Source organism: Oryx dammah, unplaced genomic scaffold, assembly GCF_014754425.2.
Source record: "Oryx dammah isolate SB20612 unplaced genomic scaffold, SCBI_Odam_1.1 HiC_scaffold_29, whole genome shotgun sequence".
Lineage (NCBI taxonomy): Eukaryota > Metazoa > Chordata > Mammalia > Artiodactyla > Bovidae > Oryx > Oryx dammah.
The window spans coordinates 6,153,774-6,174,856 of record NW_024070213.1 but is presented as its reverse complement, the minus strand read 5'-3'; the positions used below and the strand labels follow the sequence as shown (position 1 = coordinate 6,174,856).

Below are 21,083 nucleotides of genomic sequence, written 5' to 3'. Positions count from 1 at the left end.
TGCCGGGCCACACAGATGAGAATGCCCCCTCGCCAACCCCCCGCCCCCCGACTTCCTCAACGGCAGCCACACCCCAGCCTGGGTGCATCCCCACCCACCCAGGCACAGAAGGCATATTGTCCCTGCACCTCCCTGTACCTGGCAGGCCTCCACAGTCACCTCTGGAAAAGAGGCATTGCTTGGAACCCACCCACCAGGAAGATCTTTCAGGCTTTGTGCCCAGACCTCTGGAAGGCCCAGAGTTGAGGATGAGACTACACAGGATCACGGCAGGCATCTCCCAGCCCCTTACTCACACACTGCCCAGCGACAGCACCTCTGCCATCAAGGGGCTTAAGACACACACAAAATAAAGAGAAAGCCAGCCTACGTGAAACCTGATGAGAACAGGAAACAGTCATGAAAGCGACAAGATTTGTGTGCCTAGAGCCTCAACTCCCAGACTTTTGGATTTCACTGACTAAAAACTAAGCCCCCGACAAATTTGGAGGAATTTTCAACAAGTAGTACTGAAACAACTGGACATCCATGGGCAAAAAAATTAACTTCATCCATACCTTAAAATGGCAACCCACTCCAGTGTTCTTGCCTGGCGAATCCCAGGGATGGGGGAGCGTGGTGGGCTGCTGTCTGTGGTGTCGCACAGAGTCGGACACGACTGAGGCGACTTAGCAGCAGCAGCATACCTTATTCCATACACACAAAAATACTCAAAGTGGATCACAGACTTGAATGTAAAAACTAAAACTACAAAACCTCTATAAGAAAACATGTGACCTTGGTTAGGCAGAGATTCAAGCTATGACACCAACCACAAATGCACAAACCACAGAAGAACAGACTTTATTCATTTTTTTTAACTTCTGCTCTTCAAAAAACACCACCAAGAGAATGAAGACAAGGCAAGCTACAGACTGAGACTAAATACTTGTGAATCATAAATTTCACAAGGACTTGTATCCAGAATATACAAAAGAAATCTCAAAACTAATTAATAAAATAAGCAACCCAACTTTTTAAATGGGCAAATGATTTGAACAGGCAGTTCACCAAGGAAGATATTCAGACAGCAAACAAACACTTGAAAAGATGCTCAACGCCACTAGTCATCAGGGAAATGCAAGTTAAAACCACAGTGAGACACTACTACAGACCTATTAAAATGGCAAAAATTAAAAAGATGACCATATCGTGTATTGGCAAAGACATGGAGGAACTGGAACTCTCATTCTCTGCTCGTGAGAATGTAGCATGGTACAGCACTTTAGAAACAGAGAATATTTAGGCAGTGTTTTAAAAAGTTAAACCAACATTGCCATCATCAAGGTGTACCATTCTAGTATTTACCCAAGAGCTATGAAAGCATGTCTGGATACACAAATGTTCATAACAGCTTTATTTGTAATAGCCCTAACTACAAACAGCCCAAAGGTCCATCAGTAGGTGAATGAGGGACTTTCCTGGTGGCTCTGTATATAAGAATCCACCTGCCAATGCAGGGACCTGGGCTCAATCCCTGATCTGGGAAAATCCCACGTACCACGGAGCAGCTAAGCCCGTCGGCCACCACTGAGCTCCTGTGCCGCAACTACTGACGCCTGTGTACTGAGGGCCGGCTCCACAGCGAGAGGCCGCCGCAGTGAGAAGCCCACGCATCGCAACAAGAGAGTAGCCCCTGCTCGCCACAACAGGGAAAGCCTATGCCAAGCAATGCAGACCCAGGGCAGCCAAAAATAAACAAGTTAAAATTTTAAAAAAGAAAGTGACTTTTTTTAATATACTAAAAAAAAAATAGGTGAATGAATAAACAAAGTGTGGCGTATCTATACACTGGATTAAAAAGAATGAAATATTGATATATGACAGGGATGAATCCTAAAATAATTTATAAGACGTGTAAGAAGCCAGACTAAAAAAAAAAAAAAGGATACAGCGTATGATTCTACTTATAAAAAATTGTAGAAAGTGCAAGCTAATCTACAGTGACAGAAAGCAGACCAACATCCACCTGGGAGTAGTGAGGGGCAGGCAGGAGGGGCTATAGGGGCTCAGGGAAACTTTGGGGGGTGATAGACATGTTCATTATCTTGCATGTGGTGATGGTTTAACGGACGTGCTCATGTGTCAAACCTATCACACCATATACTTTACATACGTGCAACTGATTGTCCGAGTTATACCAAAGTCCTTTATAGACTTTTGGAGGCAAGTTACAGAAGGCTGCTAACTTTATTTTGTCAAGTAAGTGTACTCTTTAAAAAACTACCAGCTCATATCACCACCACCAAAAGAAAAGACATTTTCAGACTAAGAGATACAAAGGTCATAAGCTTATACCAAAAGACTCCTTCCCAAGAAAAGACAGTTGCTAACCTTAACACAGAAAAACTACCAAGTCTTTATTTTTCTCTCTTTGGTGAGGACACAGTTTCAGACCAGCTCTAGTGACTCTCTGAGCTGGGGACACACTGAAGGCTCCACAGTCCTCGGGCAGGTCCCACACTTACCTCCATCTCCAACCCGAGGGGCACTTCAGCCCCAGCAGCCCTGGGTCACAGGGCGACACCGCGGCTGGGCAAGTGACTGAGACACGGTGTCCCTCCCCTCCCAGAGGACAAGAAGGCACAAGAAGAATGTGCCCAGAAAGGTTCTTGTAAACACTGCTTTGCTGCTGCTGAAGTGAACTGACTTGTTTCTAGAAGAGCTATTTACCCCCGAGCCAGAGGATCTGTGCTATGCTGCAAGTTAAAGTTCTATATGACAGTATTAAAGTTGTTTACTGAATCTTCCAGGCTAGAGAGGAAATAAAATGTGAGCTCTAAAAAAGACTGTGATGTAGACTGGAATCCTTCTGATACTGTGCCAGAATGCTAACAAAATCCCAAAGACCTCCATCAGCTAAGCCCGAGAAGCAGGTTTTGCGTAAATGGCACAGCGCAAGCAGTCCTCCTCTGGTGTGGCTGAATTAATGCTAAGAACAGCTGAGTAGGAAACAGGCCTGATATTGAACCCACCTCCCCAAGTCCCAGCTGTCAGACAGGGAGGGACAACTTCAAGCTCTGCACGTGGCCATAAGCAGCAGAGATGGTGTGGGACAAGCACACTCAGTAACTAAGCAAGGACTTCATCATTTACAGAGGTCAAATACACAGTGGATCCACAACAGTGAGGGGCCTGTACCACAAGGACCCCTGGTGTACCTGTGGGGCACCCCAGCCACATCAACACGTACACACCCTATACACAGCCACCGTTTGGCCACGTCTCAGCCTGAGGCATGTGTCCATGATGGCACGGTCCACCCTCTGTGGAACACAGCCAGGGAAGAGGCCCAAACACGTCTTGAAATCATGCTGGGGTTACTGGAACAGGGAATTCCAGGGCCTCTGTCCCTGCGCATGGTTGAGAAGAGAAGCCAAGGAAAGAAGCCACAACAGCTGCCTTGTCCATCCCATCCTGCTCAGAAATGTTACAGGTCCTCTCTTGTCCACCACCCTAACCCCTCATTCTCTAATCTCCATTCTATTGGGCTTTCAAATTGAGACTCCTCCAAACCTGCCTCACCCTTTAGACTGGAAGCTCCACTTAGAATATCTTCTGGACTTTCTCAGGACTAGACTTCCAACAAGCACCCCTTGGTCAAATAACAAAGGGACAACTTCCCCCTCCGAGCCTCAGGGCTTCTCCGAACCCAAAAATCCCAGGAAGAATGGCTGGACACTGCAGCATTTAAGTAACACTGAGCCAGACCCACAGTCCAGCTGCTCCTCCATGACATGAGATGGCTATAGAGAAACTTCACCCTAGCACTTAGTCATGTTTCAAAATAACTGCAAAGGTGCAGTTCTGCGTATGACATGAAGTTGCAGCAAGCCGTAGAAGAAAGCTGAGATATGAAGTTATTAAATGCAAATATTTAAGGAACTAACAGCTGCTAATGCCAGGGCAATGGCAGCTTGCAAATTTCCAGTCAGAATAATGATCCTGTTATGTCAGGAGCTGAGTCAAGAGCACAAACCCTGTTTTATTCCACCCTCTGCAGAGGATACAAAGTTTTTCTCAAAGCAACTTTTCAGGAAGTTAGTCTGTTCACTGGGTAGTGCCTTCAAAATTGAAACAAGAAAACAACTGTCTCTCTCTCTATATATATATATCTGGTAACTCCAAGTGTCTATAACGCCCACCATGTAGAGGCCTGAAAGCATGTTCCACTCATGTTTCCACCCTTGACCAAGGCAATTTGATGTGACAGTCAGGTAAACATTAAATATCTGACTACTAAAGGAACCAGTCAGAGAATGGACATGTGCAGGGCAAAATGGTCACATTAAATTTTTGGTTGCCATTTCTGATGAATTCCACAATCCTAAACTGCACATTGATCATAAGCACCACCCTTCCTAGCTATGAGACCTGTCACTTAACCTCTCTTAAGGCCAGTTTTCCACCTCAAAACAAAGTTGTCACAAGAATAAGTATAATCATGCATGGAAAGGTATAGTGTTGGCACAAAATAAGCCTCAATAAACATTAAATCTTCTAAAATCTTTATAACAATGATGATAACCTCAAAATCCAGTTCAGGAGGGTGAAAGGGAACTGGGAGATTGGCAAAGAGCCTACCCCTAAGCAGAGGGGATGAGGCCTGGAGGCTCCAGCCCCCGAGGCTGGCCTTCCCTCTGTATGGGACACAAGTTGTCTAACCATGCTCTGTCTCCCCCAAGTGAAATGTAAGGCCTGGTCTACTGAGTTCCTTCTGTGGCCCCAGAGCCTAGAACTGTGCCTTGCACATGACAGAAGTTCAACTATTTGTTCAAAAAATGAATGGGGACTTAGGAATCTCTTGCAACTGCATGCAAAAAATGTTTGAGCCCCTTAGTAGGGTGGAGAGGTGGCATGGGATCTATTTTCATGAAATTCTGAAGGAGATCTGAGACCCAAATACAGGTCAAAAAGCATAGTGCTGAGTTTCAAGCACATGTATCAGAACACTAATGACCAAGGTTAGGTGAGTAGGGCAGTAAAATTACAGAGCAAAATCTAACAAAGAGGAGGGCTCTCCTAGAAGAGAAAAGGCCTCTCAAGGTGGCCACCATGCAATAGGCAGCTTCACCGGGGGCAGGCCCTAGCCTTTAAGTCCCGTGGTTTGGGTTCAGGATTGTATTCTGCAAACTAGAGCCTCAGAGGAGGGAGCAGGAATTCATTGAATTATTTATATATATACATATGCTGTTCAGTCGCTCAGTCACATCCATCTCTTTGTGACCCCATGGGCTACAACATGCCAGGCTTCTCTGACCATCACCAACTCCCAGAGTTTACTCAAACTCATGTCCATTGAGTCGGTGATGCCATCCAACCATCTCATCCTCTGTCGTCCCCTTCACCTCCTGCCTTCAATCTTTCCCAGCATCAGGGTCTTTTCTAAGAGTTGGCTCTTGGCATCAGGTGGCCAAAGCACTGGAGCTTCAGCTTCAGCATCAGCATCAGCATCAGTCCTTCCAATGAATATTCAGGACTGATTTCCTTTAGGACAGACTGGTTGGATCTCCTTGAAGTCCAAGGGACTCTCAAGAGTCTTCTCCAACACCACAGTTCAAAGGCATCAATTCTTCAGCACTCAGCCTTCTTTATGGTCCAACTCTCACATCCATACATGACTACTGGAAAAACCATAGTTATTACTAGACGGACCTTTGTCAGCAAAGTAATGTCTCTGCTTTTCACCATGCTGTCTAGGTTGATCATAGCTTTTCTTCCAAGGAGCAAGTGTCTTAATTTCATGGCTGCAGTCACCATCTGCAGTGATACTGGAGCCCAAGAAAATAAAGTCCATCACTGTTTCCACTGTTTCCCCATCTATCTGCCATGAAGTGATAGGACCAGATGCCATGATCTTCGCTTTTTGAATGTTTAGTTTTAAGCCCAGTGGTCCTTGAGAAGGCATCCAGATGCCAGAAATATAGAAGGACATACGCGAAGATACAGGGCAAGAAAAGGGCAACAATAGACAGTTACTGAATTCTCCCTACAAAAGGATGCTTTGTTTTAAGACTAACAAGGTCCTGAGATTCCTAAACGATAGTACTTTTTGATTCAATGATTCAGGAAATCAAGGTGACAAAAGACTACAATAAATTCAAGCTTTAAAATGAATTGTTATTTTATTAATCATAATAATAGCATCATTTTTATACAGTAACATATAAATGTTTTGTGTGTCTGTGTATCTTTGTGTGTGTACAAGGGCAGTTAAAAAAAAAAAACATCTACAAAGTACACCTAGTGGGTATAGTCCTTTGTAATCATCCTCTAATGCCCTGGAGAACTTTAAGGCAGATCTGGGTCTGAGGACTTACTAAGCTTCTGTGAGCCTCTTTCCTCAGCTGCAAAGTCAAAATCAAAGAGTCACCTGGCAGGCCAGTTGGGAGGCTAGAGGCACACAATGGCCACACTGAACGGGGCTCTCAGAGTGCAGCACTGTCCCAGGCAAGCATACGACACATGCGTGTTCATCCTGCCCTCACAGCGATCCTCTCGTTGTGCCCATTTTAGAAGTGAGGTGCCTGAGGCACAGAAAGATCAGGAACCTCCCAAGGACCCACAATAAACTGCAGAGCTGGGATTCAAGCCCAGACAATAAACTCGTGACATACACCTGCAGCACAGAACACTGGGCTGGCCCATGACCATTCCTCAGCAGGGCTTGACCCACTGCTCCAAGAAGGCCCTCCTATAGCAGAGAGCAACCTGAGATGAAAAGTCAGGCCCCCATCAACAGCAGGAGCCTGCAGAGAGCCCAGAAGCAGCACTTCACAGACTGGATACTGGAGTCTTCCACCTCCACCCCAAGGAGGGAAAGCTCCTTCCTCTTACCCACTCCCCAGGAGTTTGGGCCGGGGCAGGGGTGCTGACAGAGTTTGCCTCTTGAGAGTGGGCCTCCCCCTCTTCCAGTCACACCACTAATATTAAGTTTTTATAAGGCAAGGATTTAAAGGTTTGGGGTTTTTTCCCCCCTGCCTTTTACTTATAAGTTAAGAGGGCATGCTATTTTAACTATTTCTAAATTTCACGAACCTGCAAGTTCTTAGTGGAAGCTGTAGACAAACTAGCTCAGGTCCAAAATAGCAATTCTGGAGATTTATTCCAATTATGGAAACAAAATTGTCTGAGCTTTAAAGGGAGGTAATGAGACAGCCCAGTCCAATCCCAACTAAGCAACTTCAGACCTATACCTGCAAGACCAAGAAAGAAAGAAATCTAAAAGGCAAGATAACAAAAGTCTGGAATTTACTGTACCAACTACTTCACTACATTTTCATAAAAGGAGGCATACTGCAGCACTCTAATCATCCAATCAAATTTTTTTTCCACGACCTCTGCATGGCCAGACTACCAGCTCTGGCCCCACTTCAAGGCCACTTTTCTGTGAGACTATCAGGTAAGGCCTAACTCTGGGCTCCAGTCACCCGCCCTAGTTCTAAAAAGCAGAAGAAACTTGATGGAACAATGTGCAACCTGTCCAACCCAGAATAAAGCTGGGGCTAAGGGCTGCTGAGGAATCATGCCTCATGGTTCAAAGGTCCATGTCCTGAAATAGTCACCCCATTCCATTCCGTGCCACACCCTGCCAAGCTGGGGCAGTTGGGCAGAGCTTTCTCAGGAAATAAAACAGGAAATGTGGAAAGGACAAAGGGAAGTATGACCGTGTACCTCTGGAGCTTAGTGGTTACCATCTAGCTTGGTTGAGAAGCCACAGGAAGACTTAGGGCTTCCATCCAGCCACTACCAGCATCTTCACCTTACACACAAACCACAGCTCAGCCAGCTGACCAGGCAACAGCCACCAGACATGTTTAGGCATCTGTGGAAACCAGGGCAAAGTACAATTTCCATGTGGGTAATAAAAACACAGACTACCAAGCACAGAACAAAGCATTACTCTAAAATTTGGGTTTACTGACTGAATAAACAGGTGGCAAAGGGAAGCAGGAAGCTAGGCAGCACTAGCTGAGCTAATACAGTCAGGCCCACAGCACTGGCTAAGAAAAAAGCTCTTGCCATGCTTCTGTGTAGTTTGTGATTATTTTCTCTTATTTCTGCCTTAATATGTAGTGATGTTTTGTTGTGTTGTGAACATCAGACTTTCTTAGCAAGGATAAGAGGAACCAAGAAAAGAGGAGTTTTTGCCCAGGACAAGGCCAGAGAACTAAGAGGAAACAGCCTCCTTCGGGTGCAATAGAGGCGAGCAGCAGGCATCCAGGGGCGGGGACCCGAGGATGAGGGCTGAGGTCGGGCCACTGCTCCCCACCCAGGGCCCTCCTGTCCTTGCTAAGCAGTTTTTCCTTTGCAGACCCTGAGAAATGAGCCACCAGGAAAGAAAACAAGACTCCGCTTAATCTGCAGGTGAACACCTAAGAACAGTGGAATGTGAAAAGGTAAGCCAATCCTCGGTAAAGGACAAGGTGACTTCAGAAGGGAAAAACAAACAAGCCAAAAAGAAAGGAAGAAAAGAAAAAGAGTAAACACCAACAGTATGAATGTCCCAGTACTTCTCTGGAATGTTTGCCTCTAGTAATGGCAGAGATAGGAATGTCCCTCAGAGCTACAGAGAAATGCAAAGGATGGCGAGATCCCCTAGGCTGTCCTGGTGGAGATGACATCAGCAGAAACAATCTTGCATGGTCTTTCCCAATACGCATATTACAAGTGAGGAAAAGAAAACAAGTTCTGAGTCAGACCCTGGTTCAGAGAATCATAACAGCTGAGCTGATGAAAGGATGCAATCACAACTGTTCACCACTAAGGGAATGTAGAACATTAGCTCAGGTGATTAATAAAGAAAGTAGTAAGGACTTTTTCAAAGACTTCTTCTTGCTTATGAAGTAAAACATCTCATTCAAGTAAAATTATATCCAGAAACTTGGGAGGAAATATGACTCATTTAAGAAAACCTCACAAAAGCTTATCTCACAGATACTTGAAAGTTCTAAAGGCCAAAGTAATTTAAAGAGGAAAAAGAAATCTCAATTTTTTTCTCTTAAAAATCAGAAATATAAACCCAGAAGTGACAGAGCAGGCTTTCAGAACACTCTAAGATGTTCATATCCTTTAATCCAAGAATTCTAGTTCTGGGAATTTATACCCAGGAATTAATTATACAAATGAAAAAAAGAAAAATGAAATTGTCAACTGCAAATGCATCTACAATAAAGCAAAAAAATAAAAGTGGAAATAACATAAAATGTCCATTATCAGGGGAATGTTTTAATCTCATTACATCAACAGGCTTACACAACCATTAAAAATCTTTTTAAGAACAATAACATGGAAAAATATTTGATAAAATATTTAAGGGGATCTGAATAACACAACTGTAACAGTGTAGACTGATGAGGAGAGACAGGGACAGGTAACCAGGCGGGGGGTGTGTGCACTCAGTCATGTCCTACTCTTCCCGACTCTACGGACTGTAGCCTGCCAGGCTCCTCTGCCCATGGGATTTTCCTAGCAAGAAATGCTGGAGTAGGTTGCCATTTCCTCCTCACGGGATCTTCCCAACCCAGGAATCAAATCTGCATCTCCTGCATTGCAGGTGGATTCTTTACCACTGGTAAAATTTCAGTTCACCAGGAATCTTTCTCACCCTCAACACAATGTAGCCAGTGCAGGCTTCAAACTCTCTCCCCTGTCTACAACCCTGGGGACCTTGGGCTCAGCACATGGTCTCACTACCTGCAGTACCCTCATGTTCAAACTGGCAACCTGGGAGTCTCGAGTGTCTCTGTGAGGACAGACAGGGGCAACGCAGCTCTCCAGCCTCTTCTGAAGCTGGGAACAAAGCAGTCAGTTAGTAGGTGCAGCTACTGCTTCTAAGATAACTTTAAACCGCAAAGCATATGGAAAGTAGAACACAAAGAGTTCTTTATTCAAAGGAACTCTATTTTCTATGTTGTGCCTTCAATTTTTAAAAGACCAGAAAGCAAAGGAAGTCTTTTAACATAAAAGTGACTGATATTTACAAGCATAAAAGCAAACATCTGCTGTAATTTACCTGTACAGATGATCTTCCTATGCTGTCACGCCAATGAAATGTGACGCTTTTCTGCAATTTTACGCAGTGTAGTGCAAATGGACGCTTGACAGAAATGTAATTTCTTCTCCCCTAAGTGAGCCCTTTTTCAATCTCATACAGCACCTTTCAGAAAGCAGCTAGTGGAAGATGAGGCAGGAGCACTCCCACCGAAGCCAGGAGCTCTGAAGTCCCAGCTCAGCTGTTCAAAAGCCTCTCCCTTTATGCCGTATCTCCCCACTGCATACATTAGCGCAAACTCTTGGATTATCTTTATCAAGTTAGTTGCAGGCAGAGATCCTGTCTTAAACAAAAGACTACATAACTTGCCACTTTTCTGTGTTTCCGCGAGTGGGGGAAGGAAGATTAACTTACAGATTTTTTTCATATTTGAGGACAAGTGACTCAGAATGCACCTATTCAAGACAGCAGATAAGTGTGGCTTCAGAGTCAGGCCGAGGGCCAGCTCTGCCGGTGACCCTGTGAAGGTCACTTCATCTCTCAGAGCTTTGGTTTACTCTTGTGTAAAGTGGAGTTAACTCCATCTTAGCAAAAACTGAATGAGCAGGAGCATAAAGCTTCCTGTAGGGTCCCCCACGAGCCCCCACAGCCAGAGGCCTGTCCCAGATGGCAATGCCCAGCCTCTGCTCTGCCCTCCTCACTGGCTGCCAGGCTCCTTAACTGATGACACCTTCACTGGTGCGGAGGGCACAATCACTTCATTAATTAAAACATCGTCATGTCTCAGCTAAACAGCACCCAGGTAGGCCCGCTCCCTCCTCCAGCAATCTGCCAGCTACAGAACCCACTAATAGCAGGCCCGGAGGTCCACATGGGCTGCGGAGCCTGCTCTGTGGTTCTTCTGAAGATCACAGCTCACACTTGGCACACTTAGTTGGCGACAACATAATTGGATACCATGGAACACAAGCATTGTTTAAAATATGCAAATGTTCACAAACTATGGCTTGGGTATCACTTTACAATAATAAAATTTCATGTATTCAGTAGAAAACTTCAAAGCACTAGCCACAGTTTATTCTCTATGTTAAAGACCACCCTGCAGGTTGCAGCAGAGACCGCCATAACCGGGCTGTCTAAGAACTATGGATTCAGGCTGAGGCCCACATGGGGTCCTGGCTGGCCAGCCTCAGGCAAAACCACTGACCCTCCATACCTCCTTCTTATCCTCCTCTGGAAATGAAGAGGGGAGCAGACCAACAAGGCTGTTTTGAAAACAAAATGAGGACTATGGGAAGATTCCTGGTAAACTGAAAATGCCTATGCAACCAAGCTGTTTATTTATTTAATTATGGAGTCAACTTATTGCTTAAATATTAATTTTTAAAGTAAAAAGGCAATGTAACAGTGCGGAAATCAAGAAGAAACTTTCCATTATTCTACAACCTTAAAACTATAGTCACTGTATATTGTTTTAATATTTTACACATGTGATGAGTGTACCTACTGCTTTACAATTTGCTTTTTCAAGTCTTTATATTTTTTACTACCTGAGTATGAGCTATTGTCACCATCAAACAGGGTCCCTTCCAACTCTGAGTCACTAAAGCTAGTCACAACACCAAAGGTCAGGCTTTCTAATAGCCTATGTAATGCTCAACTCGAGCACAGAATCACCAGCCCAGATGGGAACAAGGCCTCTGTGTGGCAGGCTGCCCTCAAAATCCAGGGAGAGATCGCCTTCAGGCCTTCACCCCAACCAAGGGGACAGAATCAGAGAGAAGCTTAGAGGAAGAGAACAGACAAGACAGGCCTTGTCAGTGGCAGGATGGGAGGGTATTCCAAACAGGGTTGGAAGCCTCGTCCACATCAACCACCCCAAAAGCATCCCTGTGACCCTGAGTCACCAAGGAAAGGTCTGAGTATACTGAATAGACTTAGGCTGAGAAAAGAATACTGCATTTTAGGATTTTCAGTAGAATTGGATAGTGTAACATCAGTTTGAGACCTTTAAAGGCGTATTTTCTCTTAATTAGCCAATTCACTCAGTAGGCACTGCACTTCGAGGGATACCAATGTTACTGAGTTGGCACCACAGACCAGGCACAGGTGCTGAGCTCAGGGTCTACAGTCCATTCCCACACATCACCCTCCTCAAGTCATATGAGGAGGGGCTGTCAGTACCCTGGTTTGGGAGATATTGAAGCATTTGACCAAGGAAATTGCCTAGTAGTGGAGCTGGAACTCAAACTCAGGGCTGTGTGGCTCTGAAGCCATGCTACCTGCTATATCTACTGCAAGACTACTTTTGTGTCTGTGGGGGGGAACTGGCAGTAAAAGATACACGCTAACTGTGTGGATCTGTGAGCATAAACCATATGGAAAGAGAAGCAGAACCCAGGCAGCTGCTGTGTTACCAATGTGAATACAAGCAAAGAAACTGAGTCAGGACTGATGCCAATCCCACTGTGGAAGCCCCTCTCATTAGAGATTAGCACTGCTCCCTAAGAATTTCCACGGAAACCCCTGAGCCTCCCGGGACATAAGTGACTTTTGTTAAAATGAGCCACTTGAAACACCCCTTGCCCATCTGCATCCCTGACATCTCGCCTGACGTCTCACTCCTGTTCAGAGCTTCAACCTGCTGTGTCTGCTACCCCAAAACGGCTCCTCCATCCTCCAGAAGGAGGCCCAAATCCTTGCCTGGCCTACAAGGCAGGTCACACAATATGAAGCCTGCCCACCCTCGGGGGCCCCTCTCACACCTCCACATTCTTTACAACTCCATACCTCTGCCTGGGACTCTCCTTCCAGTCATCATCCTCCTGGAGAGTAAAACCATTGCCAGGTCACCTCCCTGAAGGTCAGCTCTCTGCAGTGTCCTGAAGGCAGTCAGATCCACCCTCCTGTCTGCCCTTCCTTTGTACTTACTCCCATCTGCTACTGTCACAAAGATGGGATGGCCTCTAAGCTCACCTCCTAACAGTCACCTGAATCTCAGTATCCTAGAACTGTGAGTAGAGCCAAGCATCAGGGGCGCTACACACACAGTGGCCAGGAAGGCTCCCTTCAACCCACCCTGCACCCTTCCCCTCATCAGTGCACACTCCCTTCAAACAGCTCAGGAAATGGAGTTCCCCAGCTCACTACTAACAGCTCTGCTACTCTATCAATATTTAAATCACAGACCGGCCTCTGGAAGAAAAGAGCCAACAGATGCCAGTTTCCTGGCCACGGTGTGTGCGCCTCATAGCATGCGTGTGCTCAGTTGTGTCCAACTCTTCGTGACCCTGTGGACTGTAACTCACCAGGCTCCTCTGTCCATGGGATTTTCCATGCAAGAACAGTGGAGCTGGTTGCCATTTCCTTTTCCAGAGGATCTTCCTGACCCAGGTCAGAGGAGGGCCCATAAACACTAGCAGAGTTCACGGCAGGCAGTACAGTTAACTGGATGCCACCTCTGCCCAGTAGCAGCTGCCTGGAGTTTACGTTTCATCATCAGCCTTGCCCTCTGACAGCCTTACCTCACCACTGCCTCTTGCGAGCAATTCCCAGGAAGCTGACACATGACATCAGGCTACGTTGGACTTCAGTGAGGCTGTGCAGGTCTGCCTCAGTCTCTCCAGTATTCTAAAGAAATGCACTGTGACATGACCAAATAACCCTTTTCCATGCCTGGAGAGTTGTCCAGTCTCCTTACAGGTATCAGACGTAACAGAACACATATGTATACTACATTTGAGAGATATGTGCTGTAGACCATCCTAGTTCCTCCAAGTCTGATTCTTCAACACATCTTCATTATGATGAGTCTTTTCATCAGTAATAAACCACTTAATATCTGTGAGGCTTTAAACTTTAGTATACTTTTGCGTACACAACTTCTTTACGTAGCTGATACTCTGTACTCTGTTAATAAACTGAAAAAAAAAAAAAGTCCCTAAACTATTCAGAATCTGACCAGAGGGCCACAGGAAGCCCTATGGATAGTCATGGTGGTTGCCACAATCCACACCTGACTCTCAAACACCCTCCCCACCCCACCTCCACCCACCCACCCAGTGGCTCTGGGCTCAGGGAGGCGCCTCTCAGGCTGCAGGAAAAGTCTCATCTGTGAGGACAGATTTACCAGAACAAGTCAAATGTTAGGAATTTTCTTTTAATATTTATTTCACAAGTTTCTCAAGTGCCATGCAACTGGAAAGTAATCATTTCGATGTACTCTTTAATCAATAAACATTAAACAAGTATGCTCAAAACACTCAAGTCCTACAAACATTTCCCAGTGAAAAGTATGGCATAAAAAAAATAACAAAAACATAATAAGCAACCTTTTGACAGTCAAGAAAGGTGTTTAGTGATCCAAATTCAGACCAAAAAAAACAAAAAAACAAAAAACAGTCCTTTCAGCAGATGAACAAATATTTCCTCTGTAAGTGACACACTCTGAGATATTTACACTGCCAAACATAACTCATAATGACAACCACCAAGGAAGCTAAACCTAATGGAAAAACCCCAGGCTGGCAATTAGGAGCCCTGACTCTGGTCCCAGGACAGGCTGCTGGCTATGTAATCCTACTAAAGTGGTGGCCAGGCCTGGTACCCCTCTCTCTAGGGGAGAAGAATACTCCTATCTTAAGAAGGAGTATCCATCACCACCCACACTGCTCAGAAATGTTTGGGGGACTAAAAAAAAAAAGAGAGAGAGAGATGAAAACGCTCTGGAGTGTCTTCCATAAATACGAGGCATTATTATTATTAGCTCAAAGATGACCAGGAAAATAGGATTATAGAATTTCAGAGGTGAGAGGGAGCTTAGAGGTGAGATGATCCAGGAGTTCCTAATCTGGGGTCCAGGCCTCCGATGCTGTCCACAGGTGTGCTTTCTGGGAAGAGGTCTGTACTTGTTATCAGTTTCTCAAACAGTTAAGAACCACTCAGGCTCTCCTTTTACAAACATGAAAACTGAGACCCTAAGGTATGTGGTTGTCCTGGGCTCAGGATTAGTCAGGAAGAGGCTGAACCGAGCCCAGGGCTCCTAGTCTCCATCTACACTCTACAATCCCACATTCAAGGGAGGGAAAAAGTCACATAAATCTCATACAGCCATAGAGCACATTAATATTATACAAACCACTGCATATGTTCTTTCTAAAGTTATAGAAAAATTTCCTTCCCTTCATTTTCCTAAGGCTTCTTGCTGAGGCCTTTGATCACTGAGACAGCATTTTATTCATTTCTACACTCTCATATCTTATTCTCTCCGTGCCTAATGTCAGGACACTCTCAAATGACATTTTAATATTGAAACTAAAGCTTTTATTCTAGGAAACAAGAAAACTAGAATCTACGATGCTCCGTTTTACCAAGCAAACAGATAAACATACACTCATGGGAATAAATGCAAGATAATATATTAAAGTAAGGCATTTTTGTCATGTTATGTCTTTAATCAAAATACTAAAGCTGTGCTCTTAGATGGCCATTGTCCCTGAAACAGTTACCTTTGGAACTACATGTATGCCAGGAATGTTGCATTGCACAGAATGTTTTGAGTTCTTCTTTAAAGATCATCTCCAGTTGGCAGAGCACAATCGTTTGAATACAAAAATCTGAAGGAATTCCTACACAGCCATCCCAGGGCCAGAACTGAGCCCATCAGCAACCAGGTTTCAGGCACTGACATGCCTTCAGGTATGTGAAAGATCCCAGCCAGGGCCATAAAGAAAGGTCTCTACGCATGGAATGCAAGCTGACTTCCTAAGGAAGGCACTGCCCTGGTGCCTTCAGGCATTCAGCTGCACTTCCAAACAATCTTAATTGGAAAAAAGAAAAAATGCCAGCACCATCACTCACACGAATATGGTCATTACAAAAATAATCTAGAGGGTGGCCTTCACAAAGTCACCAGCACAATCCGATGGCAGATAAGGCAGGCCCGAGTCAGATGAGAGCTCCAGGTGAGGGTGGCCAGAGAGCACTTGGTAACAGCTATCATGATCTCTAAACACAAGCTGCTCTTACTATTATTAAGGAATCTATGCCATCTTTTTGCTAATTCCATAACATCCTGGAATCAACCGTGACCTAGTCAGAGGAAGGAAACCTGAGCATGAGGCCCTTGTCTGAACAGACTTCCAAGTGGATAAATAAATGAGAAATTTTAGAGACAAATGCCCCTCAGCTCCCACCCCAGAAACTGCCTGGCCATCAGAAATCTGGACTGGGCATCCAGGACTGGGGAAAGCCAGCTATATGTTTCAGCAACAAGCTGTGTTCAAAACCCAGATATTGCTTTTATACATACTTACTTTTAGATTATTTAAATCTTATGACCTATATCTTACATACTTGAGGCTAAAAATAATAAAGTTCCAGTTCCCCAATAGTGTGAGTTAAGAATGACATTTCCATTCAAATGAGTTATCATTCTTCTCCCAAAAAGTGAATTTGGAGTACAGACCTAATCTTTCTGTTCTTCTGTGCTTCGTTCCTTTCCCACATAATAAATATCATCAGCCTCATGGCCAGTTTCTTTAAAGCTCTCAGATGATTGTCAAGAGAAAAACACAGCACAGAAAAGTTTCTGATGTAATGATCTCATATCTCAACTAACATAACCTCACCGAGGAGACTGTGAAACTCTAGAATTAAGTGCACACAGATTATTGTTTCCCACGTGACTCAAGAGAAATCCCAGTTGTAGTGGCTCCCCTTCAATGACTTTATGGGGAGGCTGCCGGCAGGCTGGTGATTCAAGCGGAATAAGAAATTTCAGGCAGGAAGGGGAAGGCCAGCATTCAACAGGGACCACCTGCTTGGTTCCCTCGCCCGGGGCTCCAACCTGCCCATCCTTCAGCATATTGGGAATACTGGGTACCAAGGAACCGCAGAGAAAGGGAAAAACTGGTGTGAGCTCACTGCTTGTAGCCCAGGTTTAAAATCTCTGGGCTGGCCTCCTGATTTTCATCAGGACAGCCAGGGAGTGTCTGGTAAACAGCGTAATGAGTAGCCGTGGAGACTCAGAGCAGCCAATCCTCCTTAACCACAGAAATACAGGACAACTGAGGTAAAGGAGATAAAGGGAAGACCCAGGAATGGTGCGCAGATCGCACCTGAAGGCCATCTTCCCTCAGGCGCCTAACCCTCGAAGGCTGCAGCTGTGTGGGACCCGAGGAGACAGCACAGCTCGCTCCCCCTGACCAACTCCCTCTGAAAAGAAAGCCAGCCTCCTCCGGTGGAAGCTGAAACTCAAAGAGCCGCTGAAACGGAGCGGCAGAAATCACTACCTCTCCAATCCCAGGCCTCTCCGGGTGCCCCAGCGGCTGGAAACTCCAGAGGAGGGAGGGAGCTCCCGTTTCTAAAAAGTACGATCTGGGAAGACCCCTTGGGCCAACGGGGCAAACACCCCCAGCCTCTCTCCTGCCTGTCCCCCAGTCCTAGGACCTGCTCACAAGGAAGGGCTTGCTCCCCACGCCGCCCCCTCGCCCACCCCATGTAGAGCCGGGTGAGGGACAGGGAGGGTGGGGAGGAAGGAAATGGAGGACGGTCTTCAAAGCGCCCCAAACCAGCGCATCCGCATAAGTGTCCCGCCTGCTCTGGCCGCCCCTCCCCTCCAGGACACCCGAGGTCCGGGCCCTGCCTTCTAAGTGACGCCGACCGGCCCGCCACCGCCTCCTGCGCTCCCCCCGCACCCCCCCCCCCCGCCCCGGGAACCCCCGCACCCCTCGCTAAGTCCCTCAGAGAGTCTTCCATCCTGCTAGGGCAGCAGCACTTTTACCTCCACGGGTCCCGCTCTGCAACTTCTGTCTCAGCCGAGCCGAGGAGGACTCGTCCGCTCCCCTGTGGCGCCCCCCGCTCCCCGCCCAGACCCCGCACCCCACCTCGAAACCCGGCCCCCGCGCGCCCTCCGGAGGCCCCTCTACGTCCCCTCCGGCGCTCCCCTCGGCCCCCGGGCGCCGCTCAACACCGCTCCCCCACCCCCAGCTCCCTCAGCTACAGGAAGTTCGCGCGCGGGCGACGCGGCCCCAGAGGCTGCCCTCAGGCGCGGAGCGCGGCCGCGGCCTGACAGGGCGCGGGCCCCGCTGCCAACAAGCGCCCGCGTCCGTCCCCCCAACCCACACATCCCGCAGAGCCCCAACCGTCGCCGGGCGTCCCTCACCTGGGCCGCCGCTCGTCTCCCGACACTCCGCGCGCCCCGCTCCTGCCGCGACTGCGTCTCCTAGCCCCAGCTCCGGCTCCGGCTCCGGCCACCGCTCCCGCCCTCGCTGCGGCCGCGCAGCCCGAGCCCTGCCCTAACCCAGCCGCGGCCGCTCCTGCCGCCAGCCCCGAACGCCCCGCCCCCAGCCTCCGCTGTGCTCTTCCCATTGGCTGCTAAGCGTCGGGCCCCGCCCCAACGGCACCTTCGGCTCCCCTGAATGGACCGGAGAAGAGCCAAGGCGGCACGCCCCCTAGCGAGCCAAAGGGACCTCCCCTGGGCTTCATTGGCGACTTCGCCTGTCCATCAAAGGAGGGGGCGTGCCTACTTAGCTGACGAGAGGGCGGTTGGGGTCACTTCCCCGAGTCGCTCCAAAACTGTGGGTCCGTGAGACTTTCTCCCAGGATCCAGGAGTGTTTCAGCTTTGCGGACGCGCTTAGATGGGGGCCGAGGGAGGGTGGCACCGCGCTTAATGGGAATTCAGGGAAGGTAGTCTTTCTGAAAGTTTCCTTTCCGATGGCACTCACAGACGCCAGTGTCATCAGGGCTTCTCAGGTTCACTTGAGCCGGCTTAATTTTTAAAAGCAGGACAGATTGCGGTCGCGCGCGCGTGTACAGAGCTCATGCGAAGGTTTGGGGATCCCAGGCCAAGTAACTTCCTAGGAGGGCGGCGACCCGGGGTAAACAGTAAATAAACGGCAGAAGCGGGGTCAGCCGTACCCCAGGCCTGTACTCTGGTTCCGAATCAACCGCCTTGAAATTCAACTGGATGATGGTGCTGCAATATGGAAAAACGCTTAAACTAAAATGTTAAAAGGAAAAGCCGGATAGGAAATGGCAGGGACTCTTAAAACTGCTACTGTGTTTACACAAGAGTCTCTTCTAGTGGACAGAAACAGAGTGGGGTTTTTTTCCCTTTCTAAAGTATTTGTTCGGTTGCAATGTGGTTGTGATAATAATCATTGAGAAAGAGGGAAAGAAAGGCTGTGCCAGATCCAGCTACTGTCAAGAAGTCCCGGCCATTCTCCAGGACTCAGCCCACAGGGGCCACTCTGCCACCCAGAATATCTCTGGATCGTGTGTACAGAACCCAGTCATCACCTGAGGTCTCCCAGGCCTCTGAGAACTGGGTAAATTGCAGTTTGCACCGCTTTTCCTGTGAGGATCTAAAGTCATTGCCATGGTTTCTGAACAAGTCCTCATCACCCCTCCCTCCAGCCTCCCGCTCTTTTCCAGGTGCCTGCTGGTCCTTGCCATCATCCTGTCTCCAAGTGCACACACTCACACAGTCCCCCATCACACCAAGCACTGGGGAGGCCGGCAGGGGTTCCTGCAGCCCGGACCCCACTGGGAGGCATCAAGCCTGGCGCTGCCTGGCAACACAAGACACCTCTTGAGCCCTTTTGGCCTCTTGACCCTGAGCCCACTACCTGGCCACCTGACCAAGGCAGGCCTCTGGCCTCTGGCTCCCTTCTCTTCTCTCTCCTTTCTTCTAAAGACAAAAACAAAATTCCTATCATTTCTTTCCCCAGCAGTTTGATCAGCTCTTTGAGTCTCACCTCTGTCCCCACAGCTTATCAGATGATTTTTCCCAAAAGAGCTTCCCTTTCCAAGCTGTGAACATTCCAACTCTGACCCCTACAGAAATGTCACAATGTTGCATCCAGCCCCCTACTATCAGATCCAAACATCCCTGAAGCTCCATCCTGCCTCTGCTCCTTGAGCAAGTCACTGACATTCTCTGTACCTCTGTGTCTCAGTTTTTAGCATGTGGGTGATGACAGGGCCCACCACCACACCGGGTGAGGAATAAATGGGGCAAATCAGGTGAAAGCGAGGGGAGCCGCTCTGGATGGGCAGATGTGGGTGCTTGATATCTGATCAGTTAATGTAGTTGCGCTCTGTCACCATCATTTTGCTCCCTCCTTCTCGAAAAACATGCTCATTACCTAAGTCTGGGGCAAAGGCTGACGGGTCCTTTATTAGCCATTTCCCACTAAACAACTGGGATAAAGAGGCAGCCCAAGTGAAAACACTTTCACAGGGACTTCCCTGGTGGTTCAGTGGCTAAGACTTCGCACTGCCAATGCAGGGACCCAGGTTCAATCCCTGGTTGGGGAACTAAATCCCACGTGTTGCAACTAAGATCCGGAGCAGTGAAATAAATGGTGCTCAGTTGCTTCAGCCGTGTCTGACTCTTCACGACCCCAGGCTAGCCCACCAGGCTCCTCTGTCCATTGGATTCTCCAGGCAAGAATACTGGAGGGGGTTGCCAAGCCCTCCTCCAGAGGATCTTCTTGGCCCAGGGATCCAAACTGCATCTCTTGGGCCCCCTGCATTGGCAGATGGATTCCCTACCACTGTGCCCAATCAAATGAATAAAATAATTTAAAAAATATTTTCACAGAGAATAAAATAGTCTCCAAAAAATTAAAATGTCCAGATAGTTATTGTACAGTGGTACAGGTACATCTTCCAAGAAAAAATTCAAAATCTGTTATAGATACTTATTTGATTGATAATTACAGGACAGGAGATAGGGTGGATTGTGGATTCAGGGCGGGATGGATTTGAGTCCTGTCTTGCTTCCAGGAAGACTCAGCAAGGATATCAAACCTACAAAAGGCCTCCAAGTGATCCCCAGAGGGTTACCATATTGAGTGTGTGAGTGTTCAGGCGCTCACTCATGTCCAACTCTTTGTGACCCCTTGGACTGTAGCCCACAAGGCTCCTCTGTCCATGGGATTTCCCAGGCAAGAATACTATAAATGGATTGCCATTTCCTTCTGCAGGAGATCTTCCTGGCCCAGGGATTGAACCTGACTCTCCTGTGTCTCCTGTATTGCAGAC

The 21,083-nt window shown here is 47.3% G+C and overlaps 1 protein-coding gene across 2 annotated transcripts in view; it reads right to left on the bottom strand.

Annotated features, from left to right (window-relative positions):
• The window catches only part of PACSIN2 (protein kinase C and casein kinase substrate in neurons 2), a 112,103-nt gene extending 93,741 nt beyond the window's left edge, over window positions 1–18,362 (bottom strand). For both annotated transcript variants that reach the window (XM_040233154.1, XM_040233157.1), the window contains exon 1: window positions 18,198–18,362. The gene's annotated coding sequence lies outside the window, so the exon portion shown is untranslated. The remainder of the gene's footprint in view (window positions 1–18,197) is intronic.
• Window positions 18,363–21,083: the final 2,721 nt, after the last annotated feature.